Raw genomic sequence first — 17548 nt, 5'->3', positions numbered from 1 at the left:
TTAGAATGTTAAGTCGTAAGTTAAGTCTTTTAGAACAGGGAAATAGGTGGAACTTATGAATCTTTTGACATATTATAAGAGACTTGTGCGGTGGTGAATTAACCTTCTACATGAGTTACATAATATTTTGGGGTCTCATTATGGTTCTGAGTGGCATTGCAGTGTCATGCATATGCAGCTGCAGGCTACATATTGGATATTTATTTAAGACTGTTTTGCTTAGTTGGCTATTGATTCCAGTTTAATGGTAAAGAGAACTGTCTTGCTTTCATAGTGATTCTGTGCTGACTTATACATTTGAATTTTCCAGAAGACAATAACAAAGATTGATGAAATATTAACTTTTTCTTGCTAACCTGCCATGTGCTTTTTGTCAAGTTTACTGTGGATTCTTTGTTATCCTATGTTGTCTTTTCATAGTAGTCTTCTTGAGAACTAGCCGTAGTCGTGTGTACTTACAGCAAGAGTTGTTGACACATTTTGAAAAGCGGCTCGACACTGCCATCCAAGAGTGAAACGACTTACATAGATTAGTTACCTTACTTTATTTGCAAGAGGCCGGCACCACGCACTAAGGGTAACTTGACACACATGGTGGAGTCATCGGACTCGTCTATAATAGTTACCTGAATCATTCTTGCAGTGTTCACGAGACACTTTATCTTGAGTCGTTCGACTCATTTAAAATTGTTAACGGACTCCCTCAGCACTAGTCTTGTGACCCTTTTGAGAGGGTATAGGTGACTATTACAACAGAGTATGCATGACTATTGTGTGCGGAGTCACGCAAACACCTTGTATTGAGCAGATAGTCTCGGGACTCTTTGCCAAAAGAGAGTTCGGGTGTCTCCCACAAAGTGAGTCGTATACGTGACGAGTCCAGACTCTTCGAAAAGAGTAAGGGATACTCTTTTTTTTCTTAGTGTGTATTATATAATGAATGACCTCCCTACCTTTCCTTCCTTTTCATCCTCATCATACACATGAACGTATTCACGTATCACAAAATAAAAAGTAATGCTTTGAAGGTTGTCTTCGGGGGCTTGCTCGTACATTCGCTGCATTTCAGCAGTCCGCAGACATTCACGAGCCAATCAGCGGGATAAGGAAGCTATTCGCTTACTCAGGTTATAAACGTTGATGGTCGCTGCAGTCTGCTTTTTTTCTAAAGGGGCTGTGTAACTTCAGAAGGGAAGCGCAGTCGAGTACGGCAGAAAACTAAGTCGAGTAATGAAATTAGTAGATTCCCAGGTGCAAGGCTGGAGTCGGTTGGCCCAGGACAGGGGGTAATTGGAGATCGCAACGAGAGGCCTTCGTCCTGCAGTGGACATAAAAGTAGCCTGATGATGATGAGCTTCGATCTAGCGTTGCAAGCCTTGCGTGATGAGCGTGGCTAGCGTAACAACATGGCGGCGTCAAGACAGCCCGCTTCGATCTCACTCCGACCTTGTTACTTGCTCTTCGCCGCAGCACCAAAACATAAGAATGGCGAAAACTTTCTTCGATTAGTCTTATCTCTCTTCGAGGACCACATATTGATCTCGTGTCGTCATTGTTGGCACCCGTCGTTTGTTCTGACGCCGAAGCTTAACAACAAAAGACGCTGACATTGCCGCGAAAAAGCTTCGATTTCTTTATAGCAGCTGTCGGGACAGCATTTGCCGTTGGCCATGTTGCGCAACGGCTCATACATGGCAACAGCGTGACCAATGAAGTAGTTTAGCAGAATGCGTTGTTGGGCAAGTTGGTTCATTGTATTTGGAGAGATTGGATGCGCTTTGTAGACGATCACAAGGAAGAAGCCTGTCCTGTCTTCTTCCTTGTGATCGTCTACAAAGCGCACCCAATCTTTCCAAATACAATGAAGTGGTGCTGACGCGAGCACGTTTGCTTCTCATACTCAGGCAATTCATCATGACACAATACGTCTATGAAGGCAGTTAGCTCCTAAGTACTTCTATGTGGCACTGTCTTGCTAGTAATAGACCCCGTGATAATCATTGATTTCAGAATAAAATTTTAACACCAACGACGTTTCCACACCATATATGTTATAAACTAACGGCAAACGTCGGGTTGGTTATTGAAATAAGCGCTTACACACTTGTATTGCCGAACACAAATTATAAATTAACACCGAAGCGCTAGCACTAAACAGCAAGCAGGAAACTTCGACGTGATTACCATCTGGAATGCGTTTTAGGACCCCTTGAACGCGCACACGCCAGGTAACGTCATCAAAGTGGTGCCGGCTGAGCGTGAGGTGCCATTATTAACGTTGCGAACGCTGTCAGATGGACGAGACACCCTGGTCTGGTAGGAAAGAAGAGGCCCGGCAAGAGTGGTGCTCGGGGAGCATTTCAACGGGGTGCGTATATTTATAGTACCGGCACGGAAGCAACATGACAACACTCGCGACACGCCGCCGCCGACAGGTGCTGCAGCGTCTTGCACAACGCGCCCGCTAGGTGTTTCCGCCACTGACACCTCCATGCACCGTCTCACCGCCTTTCCCTGTCTTTCTTTTTTTCCTTCCCCGCTGCTGCCCATCGCTTTTCCTGCCAAACTCGTCCTTCTTTCCTTTCTTCTCTTCTCGCACTGCGCGGGTATTCTTTTTTATTTCTTCTCGCCACTCAGTTTCATCACCCCCCCCCCCCTCTCCCTTCGTTCTCTCTGCCGAAACGCCGTCGGCGCTTGTTTCGACGGGCAACGTCGTCTCACCTGTGGCGGTGCCAGGTCAGGGGATCGATGCCGTCCATCACGCGGAGAATTTACGCTTTGCCGGCTCCCTGCCTCCTCTTCCATTCAGCGGTTGCCCGCCCTCGCCCAGCCGTGAAAGCCCGCGCACCCTTTCTCAGCTCTGCGCTACACCTCCTCTCTGCGCCGTTTTTTCCGCCTTTCTGCCGTCTCGACCGGCGTCCTTACTTTTTTTCGGCATCCCTTCACTGCCTCTGCTTTCCGCTCTGTTAAGCGTTCTCGCTGCACTTTATTTTCGAATCCTCTATTTCATGGCTACAGTGGTGGCATCTCCTCAGCATTGCTTCCTTTTTGACATTTGGGACAACGTGACGGGACCTCTTGTTGCTGCCTGGGGAGAAGGCCGTTCTCCCTGTTTATTTGGTCCTCGTGCTTCTCATTATCTGGCCGTCTGCCTGTCTGTTCCACTGTCTGTTTGTTTGTCTCGTTCTTTTTTCTTTAGGATTGTTTCTACACACCGAATGCCTTAGTTACCTTAAAGCGCTTACTCCCGCTCCCCTCCCCCCCCCCTCCCTGCCCCTTTGTTCATGCCTTCTTGACCGCATTGCTTCTCCTGTGCTTTTTTGCTTTTCCAGTAACACTTGTGATGACTCAGCATTTCACTGGGCATAACGGCCGTCCGGACCATTTGCGCATTGCCATAGACCGCTGGGGACATTTGGCACACGGTAGTATCACGCATCTCGCATGCACTTATCCATCGGTCTCTTTGTATTTTCTCTCTCTCTCTTTCACCTTCGCTCTCCTTCATTTTTTTTCCCTCTCATTTGCTCCTTCTGCCAGAAGCAGCCGCAGAGTAGGCCTCGCTGCCTTGGGTGAAGCTGCAGTGGCTTTATTTTAAACATGCAAGTGCATTTGTTCTGACAAGAACTTGTCATTTTGATGGAATATTGACTATTGGATAGATATTGATCCGGATCATGAGACAGAAATAATCAGAAGAATAAGAATGGGCTGGGGTGCGTTTGGCAGGCATTCTGAGATCATGAACAGCAGGTTGCCATTATCCCTTAAGAGAAAAGTGTATAATAGTTGTGTCTTACCAGTACTCACCTACGGGGCAGAAACCTGGAGGCTTACGAAAAGGGTTCTACTCAAATTGAGGACGACGCAACGAGCTATGGAAAGAAGAATGATAGGTGTAACGTTAAGGGATAAGAAAAGAGCAGATTGGGTGTGGGAACAAACGCGAGTTAATGACATCTTAGTTGAAATCAAGAAAAAGAAATGGGCATGGGCAGGACATGTAATGAGGAGGGAAGATAACCGATGATCATTAAGGGTTACGGATTGGATTCCAAGGGAAGGGAAGCGTAGCAGGGGACGGCAGAAAGTTAGGTGGGCGGATGAGATTAAGAAATTTGCAGGGACGGCATGGCCACAATTAGTACATGACCGCGGTTGTTGGAGAAATATGGGAGAGGCCTTTGCCCTGCAGTGGGCGTAACCAGGCTGCTGCTGCTGCTGCTGCTGCTGCTGCTGCTGATGATGATGATGACTATCCCAGTGCATTTTTATGATAGTGTGAATATCGTCCTTTGCAATACAAAAATGCCAACTTGTTACTTTTCTTTTTTCTTCGCTCTCTTCCTTTTCCTGTTCCATATGTGTAGCACAAGAGCATATATTATTCTTGTCCTACATGAGTGTTTGCGGAAATACGCCCACCTGCTTGGTCTGTGTAGACTGCAGTATGTACAAATAAATAAATAAATAAAACATATTTCATCTTTATAAGCGTAGCGTGTGTTCGCGGCACGCCAAGTAGGAGCAGGTTCCTCTTCTCTGTCCTTTCTCGCGACATTTCTTGTTAACGCGACGTCGTCGAGGGCCCCTCGTCGCAGAAAATCCGGCGTCGGTGTCGGCGTCCGCTGACCGAGAAAAATCATTCCGAACCACACCTCTCCAACCGTGCACGTCCTCCCCGTGGTGCATGGTCGTTACTGAACTAATTGGATTTCCCAAAGTAAACTGCTTCGGAAAATTCGGAAAATGCGACACGCACACAACCTAGAGACGTGATAGCGTCGCACTGTAATTTTAACATGCGAGAAAAGATCATTCTGTTAGGCGGAAACTCAAACGCGAACCCCTTTTCCAGCTGACGTTTCAGTTCTGTCTCAGTAGGAGCGGCTCGGCCTGCTTGCTTCCTCGCCACACCATCAAAAAAAAAAAAAAAAAAGAACAACCAGAAAGCTTGCCTTAGTGCACAGCGTTCACAGCCAGCGCTTTCGGGAAAAAAATTACGGTTACGTAAGCTACAGTTGCCAGGAATCTTGAGAAGTAAGTGAGGGATCTTTGAACGCTGTCGCGTTCCCCCTCTTGAAGGCGAAGCTCAAGAGTCCTCCCAGTAGTTCCAGCTTCTTTCATCACTTTTTCCTCGAGTTCATCTACTTATCGAAAATATGAGTCTGTCTCTTCGCGGCATTTCGTCGGCGCGGATGACGCTTGCATTGATTACTCGCGGAAGCCTGGCTAGTACGCGTAACTTGCGCTCGCCACAATCGATGGCTCTCTCCTTGATTTGATAAGCTGACGCAGGCGCGTCAACGCAGCGCGATTCGGGGATCTTATCGCACGAGCAAAAGGAGTCGGCGGTGCCCGTTTCTCGCGTTGGCGCGAACACGTCAATACCGACCGGAATCTTGGCGAGAAGGCCAAGTTGTAAAGAAAGAAACGGACGATGCGAGCTGTTTCTGTAGGCATTCGTTCGCGGCGTCCCATAATTTATTCGCACCTCCATCCTCCCCCGAAACATTGTTTAGAGGCGCGGCAATGACAACGCGGAAACGTCTCGCCCCCATCCCCCCCCCCCCCCCCCAAATTTTGTTGATTGCGCGTCGTAGGCGCGGGTCAGAGCTGTTGGATTATTCAACAGCTGCCGCATCACCATGGCTGCCGAAGCGAAACAGACCTTGACAGGAAAACTCACACGATGTAAGTTTCGAGGAAGAAAACTTGTGAGCGATGCGGGGAACACGCGAGATTGAAAGAGACAGACGCGCCATGAAAGGGGGTAGTTTTTAAAGTTTGAACGCTTTAGTATGGTCTTTCTTGAAACTATCTGCAAGGAACGTGGCCATGTTTCTAGTACTTGCTCTCATTGTGTATTAAACAGGTTGAGCTGTGTGGCAATGCTGTAGTTTTGTTTCATTCATTTTTCTCTTGGATGTTAGCAAAGGAAATAGTGGAAACGTTGAATAAGCAATGACACATTGAAAAAATATAAGAAAGAATGGTGGTTAAAAGAAGTGAAAGAAGCATTGCAAAGAGCGCAAAGAGCGTTATTTCTTGCTTGTGAGCTTTCCGACTTGGTATGCCGGTATCATGTCTCTTGAATATTTAATACACCGCCAGTACACTAAAGAATTCTCAGGGCAAGAATGAACGAACGCTTTGGCTGCATCACGCACTCAACAGCCTTGCCTAAATTGCCCTCATGCTAAAGCTCACTATCAAGATTTTGGGGAAAATTAATACATCAAAGCCCTAAATTGTTTGTTGCTCTCAATGTCATTAGAATTATCTGACGCCCTTGCATGCCTTCCGACTTGCCTTCCTCGAAATTCATGCAGCGCGCGGTGTAGAATTGTGCACAGCCGCTCTTCAAGGTGCTTATGACGCCACAATGATACATCGGTTTGAAATTGCGCGATATATAAACACCGCAAATTATCAATAACTGTAAGCACAAACAATTAGCCAATGGCTAAAAGCATGAAGGAAAAAAATTAGATGTGCAACGTACATTATTAATTGACGAAGAGGCTTCCGCTTAGTTATAACACAAAGGCCTCTAGATTTTGTCTTTTTGCCTGTTGTTTTACAGCGTAAGCTCTTATGAGCTCATTCCAATAGGTGTTTCGGGTGGAGATGGTGTCCGCCGCCGCCGCCTCCGCCACCTTTGTCCGGTGTCCACAGCAGCTATCGCCGGGAATGAAAAAAAAAGAAAGAGAGAGAAAGATCCCTAGATCTGGCCGAGATCGAACCGGGGAACACTGCACGGAAATCAGCAACTCTACCACTGAGCCACGCCAGCATCTTTTTGTTTTCTTTATTGCGTGGAATTATGAGTAGTGTCAAACCAATTATGTTAAATGACATTTGAACGTACATGAGAGGACAAATACACGCATGGTACGCGGTCCAATGAAAGTTCAAAATTTGTGCAAACAAACGCAAGCGTCCGGACGCGAAATCCATTCAGGTACGGGATCAAAGGTAGCAACCACACTACGCACTTGAGCAGTCTCTTCTCGGAAGATAGAATTTGTCGAGCGAGGTGACTTTACTTTAGGGACGGTATTTATTACCATGAATGAAATGATATATGTACAGGAACTATTTACGATACTATGAGCACCAAGTAGTCATGAGCAATCACAGGTATACGAGCAGTACGTACAACGAAAACGTCACAGCAACAAACACCTGCCGTCGCCACAAAAACTTGAAAGGAGAAGTTGAACAGCTGATGAAAAGTGCATACCAATCTACCTGACATTTTTCTTGATCGTAAATGTCCTTCAAGTGAGTATTCATATGAGCGAAATGCGCTATTGATGAGTTCGTTATTTCGGCATTTCGGTCTTACATATGAGTTTTCCATAGGCTATACAGGTGTATCAGTAAAAACATATGGTACAGTGCATGATCACCTGTAACAACAAGATATAGGATACTGTGAGAAGTTAGGTCAAGACATTTTTGCAAATTTCTGTCGAGGACATCCCAGAATAAGATGACATCTTTACAATCAATAATACAGTGTTCAATATATTGAGGCACGTCACAAAGGTGACAACGAATTGACGAGAGGAAAATATTCCTTTACCAAAGCCATGTTCTAAGTGTCAAGGTTTCAGCGTGTAATTTGTGAAAAAGAAAGTTTTTGTAGAAGGGGGAACTGGTATTTTGCGCACTCTTGCAAATATGTCATGTCCTGGTAATCTGATGTATACTGATCGATAAAACTGCAGCGAAAACAGCATCCGTAATAAATCTTCGTAAAATTGTTTTTGCTGAATAAATAACCTGTAGAGAAACGAACAGTTGGGAAAGTAGTATAAAAATAAAGTTCACGCATGAATCCCTATAAACAAGGTATAGAAAGAAAATTTGAAGATACCGCTGATTCTGGCAGGACATGAACAAGGCTAACCTGCAAGAAGCCTCGTGATACCCCATGGGAGCTATCCCAGAAACTGTCGCACGTACAAATGCACCAACCGTAGCCTTCTAGCACTCCCTGGTCGAAAGATGTTGTCGCGTCTCATAGGTTCAAAACTGGGAGACCATACGAATGTTGAAAACATTCTGTGAAAACGCTGAATGTAAAGCCTTGCGCAGTGAACAGCGGGAAAGACAGAAAACTTTGGTTCCGAAAAACATGTTGTAGGCTTGTGCTCTTCCGAATATTGAAAGATGACGGGGGACAAAGCTATCTGTGGTGGAACTGGAGGGCTGGAACGCGCTCTCTCCAGTAGCACACACGTAACTTGTAGGCAGCCAGTGGAACTCATGGATATTTAGGTGGCACACAAGACCATTCAATGCCAGTATAATGTGATGGTTCAATGGCCCAAGATCTAAGCCACAGCCCTGAGCTCTTACAGCTGTTCATTCGAGCACCGGAGACATTGCCAAACTCTTCTATGATAGAAAGAGTTTTAGCGATGCTGGGCTTGTCTTTGCAGAAGAATGAAATATCATATAGAGCCACACCAGCGCTTGCTAGCACGTATCGTCCACTAATGCTATATAAATGCGTACGTGTGCGCGTGGGGACACTTGATGTGACATGCGCGCCGCGTGGCATCGATGCGTGCGCACGTTGCATTGCAGTTATAATAATAATGTTTATTTCCCATCGGATGATGGGAAAGAAAAGATGATGGAGGGGGCGGGAACAAAATCGACAGTCCGCTTGACGAAGGTCCCACTCCCATTACGACAGGCAGCAGCAGTGGGGCATACGGGGCAGGAACGACTGGTTGCACATGTGTAGTAGCGTTGGTTCTGCAGTTGATCCCACGGAGAAAAAAAGCAAAAAAAAAAGAAATAAGCACAGGCGCATTTGTTGATTCGGACAAAAGAGGAGAAAAGGAAATATATGCATATACACATCTACACACACACACACACACACACCTATATATATATATATATATATATATATATATATATATATATATATATATATATATATATATATATATGTAGGGAGAGAGAGAGAGGGACGTACATTCAGTGTATTTCCGTGTGTGGTGCGGTGGTTTACACTTTTCCTGAGCTTTATTTCGCGCGCCGTGGAGGATTCGGTGAAGAGAGACGAGAACGTCGAAGTTCTGCTTGATCGGAGCTGTTCTGCTGGGTGGCCGGCTGTCGCTTGTCGTGTTAATGCCGTGACAAAGCTGGTGGAGGTGCGGGGTGTCATCCTCTGCACTAATCTGACCTCACGACGCGTCGAGGACCTGGCGCCATTTCCACAATTCCGGCCGAGAAACCGGGTGACTTCGCCACAGTGGCTACTTCCAAGAACCGCCTCATGAATACGGCCCATTCAGCCCGGTAAGAACGTCCGCCACAAGAAATACGTCGGACCCGGGAGAGCGACACAGTCCAATCCACTTCCACCCCGAGTGTCATCTGGGCAGCGCGCGTTCCGATGTCATTTCATGGCGACGTGGTCGAGGACGTGGGTGATGGGCTTGAACACTTCGACCAAGTCGCTCCAGTCAGTGAACGGGATCACTCTAGGAAAGTGGCGCTACGTGTACTTTGTCCCTGAATGCTACTCTGGCACCTGATTCGAGAATCGTGAGGGCTCCATCACTAGGCTGCAAGAATTCTGACTAGGGCTCCGCGAGACATAGAGCAGCCCCGAAAGGAAAGAAAACGGCCGAGTAGGTTCTGCAGAGTCGGGTTCAAAAGCCAAGTGGAAGTGTGGCTGTGTTTGTCGAGGTCATGTCGCGCTTGTTCCGACGTGCTCATCCAGTTATGGCCGAGACAAAGAAACTTTGTCTCCGAATGCTAGGGTTCAAAGAGCTCTTCGCCGGACTCATGCGCAACCTTCCAGCTACCGTTGCCGAGTTCATAACTGAAGCAACAGTCGGCCACCCAGCAGAACCACTCCGATTGAGCAGAACGACTTCTTTGTGGTTCTCGTCTTTCTTTAAACAATCCTCCACGGCGGGCTAAGTAAAGCTCAATGAAACTGTAGCCACACAGCACAGAAAAATGCACTGAATTTACGTGTTATATAGGTTACATACAGCCATCGTAACAAAGAACATATCTTCGTTTAAAAAATAAAAAGCAACAATCAGCTACAACACGAGAAAGTGGGTAAATGGCAGTGGTCGTTGTTGCTGATTCATTCTTTCGAGAGAAATTTGCATGTGTCCGAATTATTCATGTCCCGAAAACTAATTTGCGCGTCGGATGATTCACTTATTATGGAGGGCAACTGGCAGTGCAGCGTTTGCCGTCCGTAGTTGGCCCGTGTTGGGGATAAAACCTAGTGTTTTGTGATGGTGTGGATACGGGCATTGGAATATGCTTGATGACGCAATACCATAAAAGCTGTCTTAGCACTTTTTGAACTCCGTTTTGTAGCTACTAAGTAGCATGTAGTGCTATAATATAAATATAATAACAATATCAAACTGAACGAAAAGATCCCTTTTTGTGTGTCCATAAGTTAGTCCATAGCTTATCCTAAGTAACCGCTTTTGTATAATGGATATTATATTTGTAGGTTTGATTTTGTAGTCGTGGCCCACAGAAGCATACAGTAGTTTAGATAGGAACGAAGAAAGCGAGTTATACAAGAATGATTTTAATTCGTGGGCAAAGTGCTTCTGTGGCGCAGCTGAAACGCTACTACTCGGACCGTTTTTAAGAGGATATGCATGTGGTCGTCCCATTAAATGCTTTTTGAAAAGTATGCCCCAAGTGATTTAAAAGATAGTACTTCTCAATAGCACCTGATATATATAAAAGGTTTGCAAAGAACGTAATAGGTTTATGTTTAGAATAAAAAGACTTTAGACTTCGATACTTAAACAGAAAGCAAGTTGGCGTCAGACCATTTTTCAGGTTGTTGCAGTGAATTATTCGCTTGAGTGTACACGTTATTATAGTTCTCGCTGGAAATAAGTATACTAGTGTCGTCTGTGTATATTATAAATTGAGTGACTGTGTCAATGGTTATGGTGTCTATAACGTAGATATTAAAAAGTAGTGGCCCGGGGATACTGCCTTGTGGCACAACGCAGATAAGACGACGTAAAAACGACTTAAACTGATTTATTTGAACGTATTGTGTCCGTGATGACAAATAAGGTCTAAAGACTAGCAAGGCATGACCTCTTATCCCGTACAGTTCTAACTTTTGAAAGAGGATATCGACATTTATTCCATCCAATGCTTTTGTGTAATCTACAACGATCCCTAAGACAACTTTCTTCTGTTCGAAACACTCTAATGTATATTCGTTTTGGTGAAACAGGGCAAGTTCAGCTGAGCGAATTTTTCTAAGACCATATTGGGAGTCAGTGATTATATCGCGGGCTTGACGAAATTTCTCCACACGTCGAAGTATTACTTTTTCCAGACCCTGAGAAAAAATAGGAAGACTGTTAATAGGCCGATAATTTGAGAAATCATTTATATCGCCTCTTTTGTACAGAACGGTTACCCTCGTGATTTCTATGCCTGAAAGAAATTGCGCAGGTTGTAAAGATAGATTATATCATAATGGCAGTTGATCAGATATGAGATCGCTTACGTATTTTACAGGACGTAGTTGAACGCCATTAACATCACAAGATGCGCCGTTATTTATTTTAGAAAGTAAGCCTATTATCTCGTTTCTATCAACTGGTTCTAATATGATGGCATGTGAGTGCCTCTTAGTAGCTAGTATAGGTATTATAGACGGACGGACGGACGGACGGCCGTTCGTACACCATCCGTACTTTTATTCAGACGGACGGACGGACGGATTATCCGGTCGCGGCGAACATCCTAGTGGCCTACGCGATAATCCCCACATTATTCCTGCAATAGTAGCCGCGATGATTCCGGCATTATCTCAGCGATACGGATGAGAGATATTTCTGGGTATACATTACATAGCTTACGTTATCATCTCCTGTCTCTATTCAGTTGCCTTTCTGTATTGAGCTACTCAGCTGCATTTTATCTCCGTCTTTGTTTGAACAACTGGAAAAAACTGGAAAAATAAGATGAGAAGGCAGGACAGTAAAAAGAAGGCAGGAAAGAAACAGAAAGTACAATAAATAAATAAATTGTAATGAAGAAAGGAGGAGAATGGCATACCGATCATCATCAAGAACAGAGGGCACGAGACCGGCGTTCGAAGACCACCATCTTGCTCTCCGCGCTCACTGTTCCGAGCTACCGCCCGTTTGTTGGACTCGCTCAATAAACATCTTTACATTTGGTGGATCGTGCTGGGTACGCACATCGTCGGCACCCTGGAACTCCGATCCCGCACGTTGCACTCGACCATGCAAGCTGACGCAGCCCAACAGCCGCCACCTCTCCCGGCCGCCGTTTGTCCCGGCCCCGTTCGCCAGCGAGACCCCCCGGTATTTTCGGGTACGGAAGACCAGGACGTCGAGGACTGGCTGTCGTCCTACGAAAAAGTTAGTGGACCCAACAAGTGGGATGACGCTACTAAGTTGAGTACCGCGAACTTTTACTTGGCTGGCGTGGCGAAGCTGTGGTATACGAACCACGAATCGGAATTTGAAAACTGGTCTGCTTTCAAGGAGACAATATCTGCCGTTTTCGGTCGCCCTGCCGTGCGGAAGTTACGCGCCGAGCAACGGCTGCGCACACGGGCACAGGAACCGAATGAAACATTTACCGCCTATATTGAGGACGTACTCGATCTCTGCAGGCGCGCCGATGCCTCAATGAGCGAAAGTGCCAAAATACAGCACATCATGAAGGGCGTCGACGACGATGTCTTTCAGATGCTTCTTGCGAAGTCTCCTGGCACAGTGTCTGAAGTGGTAACTCTGTGCCACAGCTACGACGAGTTGAGAAGGCAGCGGGCTCTCACCCGACGTTCATCTCAGACGTACAATCAACCGCTCGCTGCACTGGACATCATGCCTGCCCAGCCATACCTTATCGCACAAATGAAAGAATTTGTGCGTGAGGAGGTGGCCCGTCAGTTGTCTCTCCTGCCGTTTGCTCAGCGTCAGGAGCTCCCACAACAGCAGCAACTGCAGCGACCAATCCCGTTGGCTCCCGTGCTTCGACACGTCATTCAAGAGCAGATTTCCGAGGCCATGCCGGTGCCCATTCAGCAGCAACCTGTCGCCGCGCCTCTTAGTTACGCTGAGGTAGTAAAGCGGCAGCAGGTTCAACAGCCCTCACCACCCCATGGTGTGTCGTATGCTGCAGCCCCGATTCAGCCGTCCGTGACATGGTCTGCTCCCATCCCTGCAAATCCCTGGCGAACGCGCGACAACCGGCCGATCTGTTTTGCGTGCGGTGGCCCTGGTCATATCGCCCGATTCTGCCGCCGTCGCGCGCCAGGATATTCAGACGCCCGTTCACCGAACTACATAGATCGTCCCCGCTCTCGTTATGAAGATCCGGGTCCCCAACCAAGCACGTCTTCACGTGACTATCCGCAACCCACGTCTCGTCGCTCACCTTCACCCCGTCGCCGCTCCTTGTCGCCCATGCGTCGTCGACCAGCCCCTGAAAATGAGGGAAACTAGCCTCCGCAGTTCGTGAGGCAAGAACTGCGCTGTCGAAATGCTCAAGTCCTCGAACTTTGCCGTCGAATATTGTCGAAGTTTTCGTAGAAGGCATCCGTGCATATGCTCTTGTCGATACCGGTGCTGCCGTTTCTGTTATAGACGCCACACTTTGCCGCAAGCTTCGGAAGGTGACCACGCCTCTTGAGATGATGCCCTTACGTACAGCGAATGGAGACCCTGTTCGGCCTATAGCTGCCTGCACTGCTCGACTTATTATAGCTAAAGAACACTACATTGTCGAGCTTATCGTCCTTTCCTCTTGCTCGCACGACATTATACTTGGCTGGGACTTTCTATCGTATAATCACGCCGTTATTGATTGTGCCAGATCTGAACTTGAGCTCTTCCCCTTGTGTGACGAGTCCTACTACCCCGCTCATCAAGCCGCACACAAAATAGTCGTCACAGAAGACACAGAAATTCCGCCGACAGCAGCTGTTTTGCTCCCCGTATTCTGCAACAGCATATGTGATGAAGCTGCATTCTTTGAACCATCATGCCTTCTTCTAAATCGGAAGCCACTTCTTTTGCCTTATTCGACCCTCTCTATTTCGAATGGAACAAGCGCTCTCTGCCTCACAAATCCTCTTCCATATCCCATCAGACTGCTTAAAGGTGAATCCCTTGGATGCGTGCAACCCATTGATGTCGGCCAAATTTTTTCCGTGCAGCAAGATTCAGCTCGACGCGACCTCGACGTCATCAGTGCTCTTACCCCTTCTGATGTTCCAGCTGCTGACCTATTCGATTCGTCCATCGCAGACGGACTGTCCCCATTTGAACGCACTGCTCTTCTCCAGCTGCTCTACCAGTTCCGCGACTCCTTCGATGTTGCCCAACGTGCCCTTGGCCGAACTTCTACCATTGTTCACAACATCGACACCGGCTCCAACTCGCCAGTGCGACAACGCCCTTACCGCGTCTCCACCGCGGAACGTCAAGTTATTACCGACCAGGTTGACGATATGCTTAAACGCGACGTTATTCGCCCTTCACAAAGCCCGTGGGCATCCCCTGTGGTTCTCGTTAAAAAAAAGGATGGATCGATTCGCTTCTGCGTGGATTACCGGCGCCTAAACAAGGTCACTCGAAAAGACGTGTACCCTTTACCCAGAATTGACGATGCCCTTGATTGCCTACAAGGTGCCGAGTTTTTTTCGTCGTTAGATTTGCGTTCCGGGTATTGGCAGGTACCTTTAGCAGAGGCCGACCGTTCAAAGACAGCCTTCGTCACGCCTGACGGTCTATATGAATTCAATGTCATGCCCTTCGGCCTCTGCAATGCGCCTGCCACCTTCGAACGCATGATGGACTCGGTTCTGCGGGGTTTGAAGTGGCACATGTGTCTCTGCTATCTCGACGACATTGTTGTCTTTGCGCCAGATTTCGCAACCCATCTAGAACGCCTCAACCATGTCCTGACGTGTCTGAAAACCGCTCAGCTGCAACTAAATCTCAAGAAGTGCCGTTTTGCTGCGCGAAAACTTACAATTCTTGGTCACGTTGTATCAAAGGATGGTGTGCTTCCGGACCCAGCTAAATTACGTGCCGTGACTGACTTCCCCAAACCGACGACTCTAAAGCAGTTACGAAGCTTCATAGGGTTATGTTCCTACTTTCGTCGGTTTGTGCGCAACTTCGCCTCTATAATTGCGCCTTTGACCCAACTACTAAGCAGCGCCTCCAATATCTCGTCATGGTCTTCTGAGTGTGACCAAGCCTTCTCCACCCTTCGCCGTCTCCTGACGTCACCACCTATACTGCGCCACTACGATCCTACGGCCGCAACTGAGGTGCACACAGACGCCAGCGGTGTCGGCCTCGGTGCTGTTCTCGCGCAACGAAAGCCTGGGTTCGCAGAGTATGTCGTCGCATACGCCAGCAGAACGCTCACCAAGGCTGAATCAAACTATAGCGTCACCGAGAAAGAATGCTTGGCAATAGTCTGGGCGCTTGTCAAGTTCCGCCCTTACTTATATGGCCGCACGTTTGATGTAGTTACGGACCATCATGCATTATGTTGGTTGTCTTCGTTGAAGGATCCGTCAGGTCGCCTTGCCCGCTGGGCTCTTCGACTTCAAGAGTTTGACATCCGCGTTATATATCGTTCCGGACGCAAGCATGCCGATGCTGATGCACTGTCGCGGTCACCACTATCCACCGAAACTGCGTCCATATCCACTATAGACCTTCCATTGTCAGCTCTTGACGTCGCCACCGTCTCCTCTGCACAGCGCCACGATCCCTGGATCGCTTCGCTTCTTGACATTTTATCCGGGGCACCCACTCTTTCGACCACTCGAACTCTGCGACGCCAAGCTTCGCACTTCAGCATCCGTGATGGCCTCTTGTACCGGCGCAACTACTCGCCAGATGGTAGGAAGTGGCTCCTAGTTATCCCTCGAACGCTTCGCTCTACAATCTGCGCTTCCTTTCACTCCGACCCGCAGTGTGCTCACGGTGGTGTCTTCAAGACCTATGAACGCTTACGGAAAAGGTACTACTGGCGAGGAATGTTTCGCTTTGTCCGCAAGTTCATTCGCGGCTGCCACGAGTGTCAGCGACGAAAAAAACCACCGCATCCTGCCGCAGGTTCATTGCAGCCCCTTCCATGCCCAGAACGCCCATTCGACCGCGTTGGAATTGACCTTTATGGACCTTTACCTTTGACCACGGCCGGAAACCGATGGGCTATCATTGCTGTCGACCACCTTACACGATACGCCGAAACCGCTGCTCTTCCCACGGCGACAGCACAGGACGTCGCCTCTTTCATCCTGAGGCGTTTTGTGCTTCGGCATGGTCCTCCTCGCGAACTCCTCAGTGACCGTGGCCGCGTATTTCTCTCCGATGCAATTCAAGCACTTCTCCACCAGTGCAAAATTGTACATCGGACGTGTACTGCCTACCACCCTCAGACGAACGGTCTCACTGAGCGGTTTAATCGGACTCTGGGCGACATGCTTGCGACACATGTTGCATCTGATCAATCAAACTGGGACCTGGTTCTCCCATTTGCGACATACGCGTATAACACCGCTACGCAAGTCACAACCGGGTTTTCCCCCTTCTTCCTTTTGTACGGTCGCCAGCCGACGCACACTATCGACACGTTGCTGCCATACGCACCAGATACCTCGAGTGCATGCCCGTGTCAGCAGCGGCCCGTTACGCTGAAGATTGCCGACAACTAGCCAAGCGCTTTACTACAGCCGACCAACAACGCCAGAAAAACGCCCGCGATGATGATCACTCTCCGGCCGCAACATTCGCTCCTGGAGCACTTGTGTGGCTGCTTGTACCACCCTGCGCCCCTGGCTTGTCGTCCAAACTGCTCCCAAATTATCATGGTCCCTACCGCATCGTCGAGCGTACTTCCCCCGTAAACTATGTCATTGAGCCTCTTACGCTGCAAGGCGACCGTCGTCGACGTGGACGTGATGTTGTTCACGTAAACCGCCTCAAGCCGTACTTCGACCCTCTTGTACCCACCTGTTAGATCGCCAGGATGGCTCCACCTTTCTCGACGGGGGCAATTGTAATGAAGAAAGGAGGAGAATGGCATACCGATCATCATCAAGAACAGAGGGCACGAGACCGGCGTTCGAAGACCACCATCTTGCTCTCCGCGCTCACTGTTCCGAGCTACCGCCCGTTTGTTGGACTCGCTCAATAAACATCTTTACAAAAAAAATAAATAAATAAATAAATAAATAAATAAATAAATAAATAAATTATTGACTTTTACGTGCAAAAACCACGATCTGATTATGAAGGACGCGGCGGGGGACCGGATTAATTTTGACTCCTTGGGGTTCTTTACGTGTACCTAAATCTAAGTACACGAGTGTTCTCGCATTTCGCCCCCATCGAAATGCGACCGCCGTGGACGGAATTTGATGCAGTACGTTGCGTATCATCGGTTTATTTTCTTTTCATATTTCTGCTCTTGAACCTATGACGCACTTGCTGTTAGCCTGTGG

The 17548-nt window shown here is 47.7% G+C and overlaps 1 protein-coding gene and 1 long non-coding RNA gene across 5 annotated transcripts in view; one reads left to right on the top strand and one right to left on the bottom strand.

Moving 5' to 3' along the window:
• The window catches only part of bma (SCY1-like protein bma), a 550265-nt gene that overhangs the window by 76186 nt on the left and 456531 nt on the right, over positions 1–17548 (top strand). The gene's annotated exons all lie outside the window — the stretch shown is intronic.
• LOC139060912 (uncharacterized) overlaps positions 1–17548 on the bottom strand; it is a 65363-nt gene that overhangs the window by 24253 nt on the left and 23562 nt on the right. The window contains exons 3-4 of one of the 4 annotated variants that reach the window (XR_011515089.1): positions 12103–12421; positions 8490–8775 (exon numbers count right to left, since the gene is read on the bottom strand). The exons of 2 other annotated variants lie outside the window; for them this stretch is intronic. This is a non-coding gene — a long non-coding RNA (uncharacterized lncRNA). Of the gene's footprint in view, positions 1–8489; positions 8776–12102; positions 12422–17548 lie in introns of those variants that run through there. One more of the 4 variants, XR_011515091.1, reaches the window with a different exon arrangement.

The sequence above is a fragment of the Dermacentor albipictus genome, chromosome 6, assembly GCF_038994185.2.
Source record: "Dermacentor albipictus isolate Rhodes 1998 colony chromosome 6, USDA_Dalb.pri_finalv2, whole genome shotgun sequence".
NCBI classification, from domain to species: Eukaryota; Metazoa; Arthropoda; class Arachnida; order Ixodida; family Ixodidae; genus Dermacentor; species Dermacentor albipictus.
This window is presented reverse-complemented; position numbering and strand designations above follow the sequence as displayed.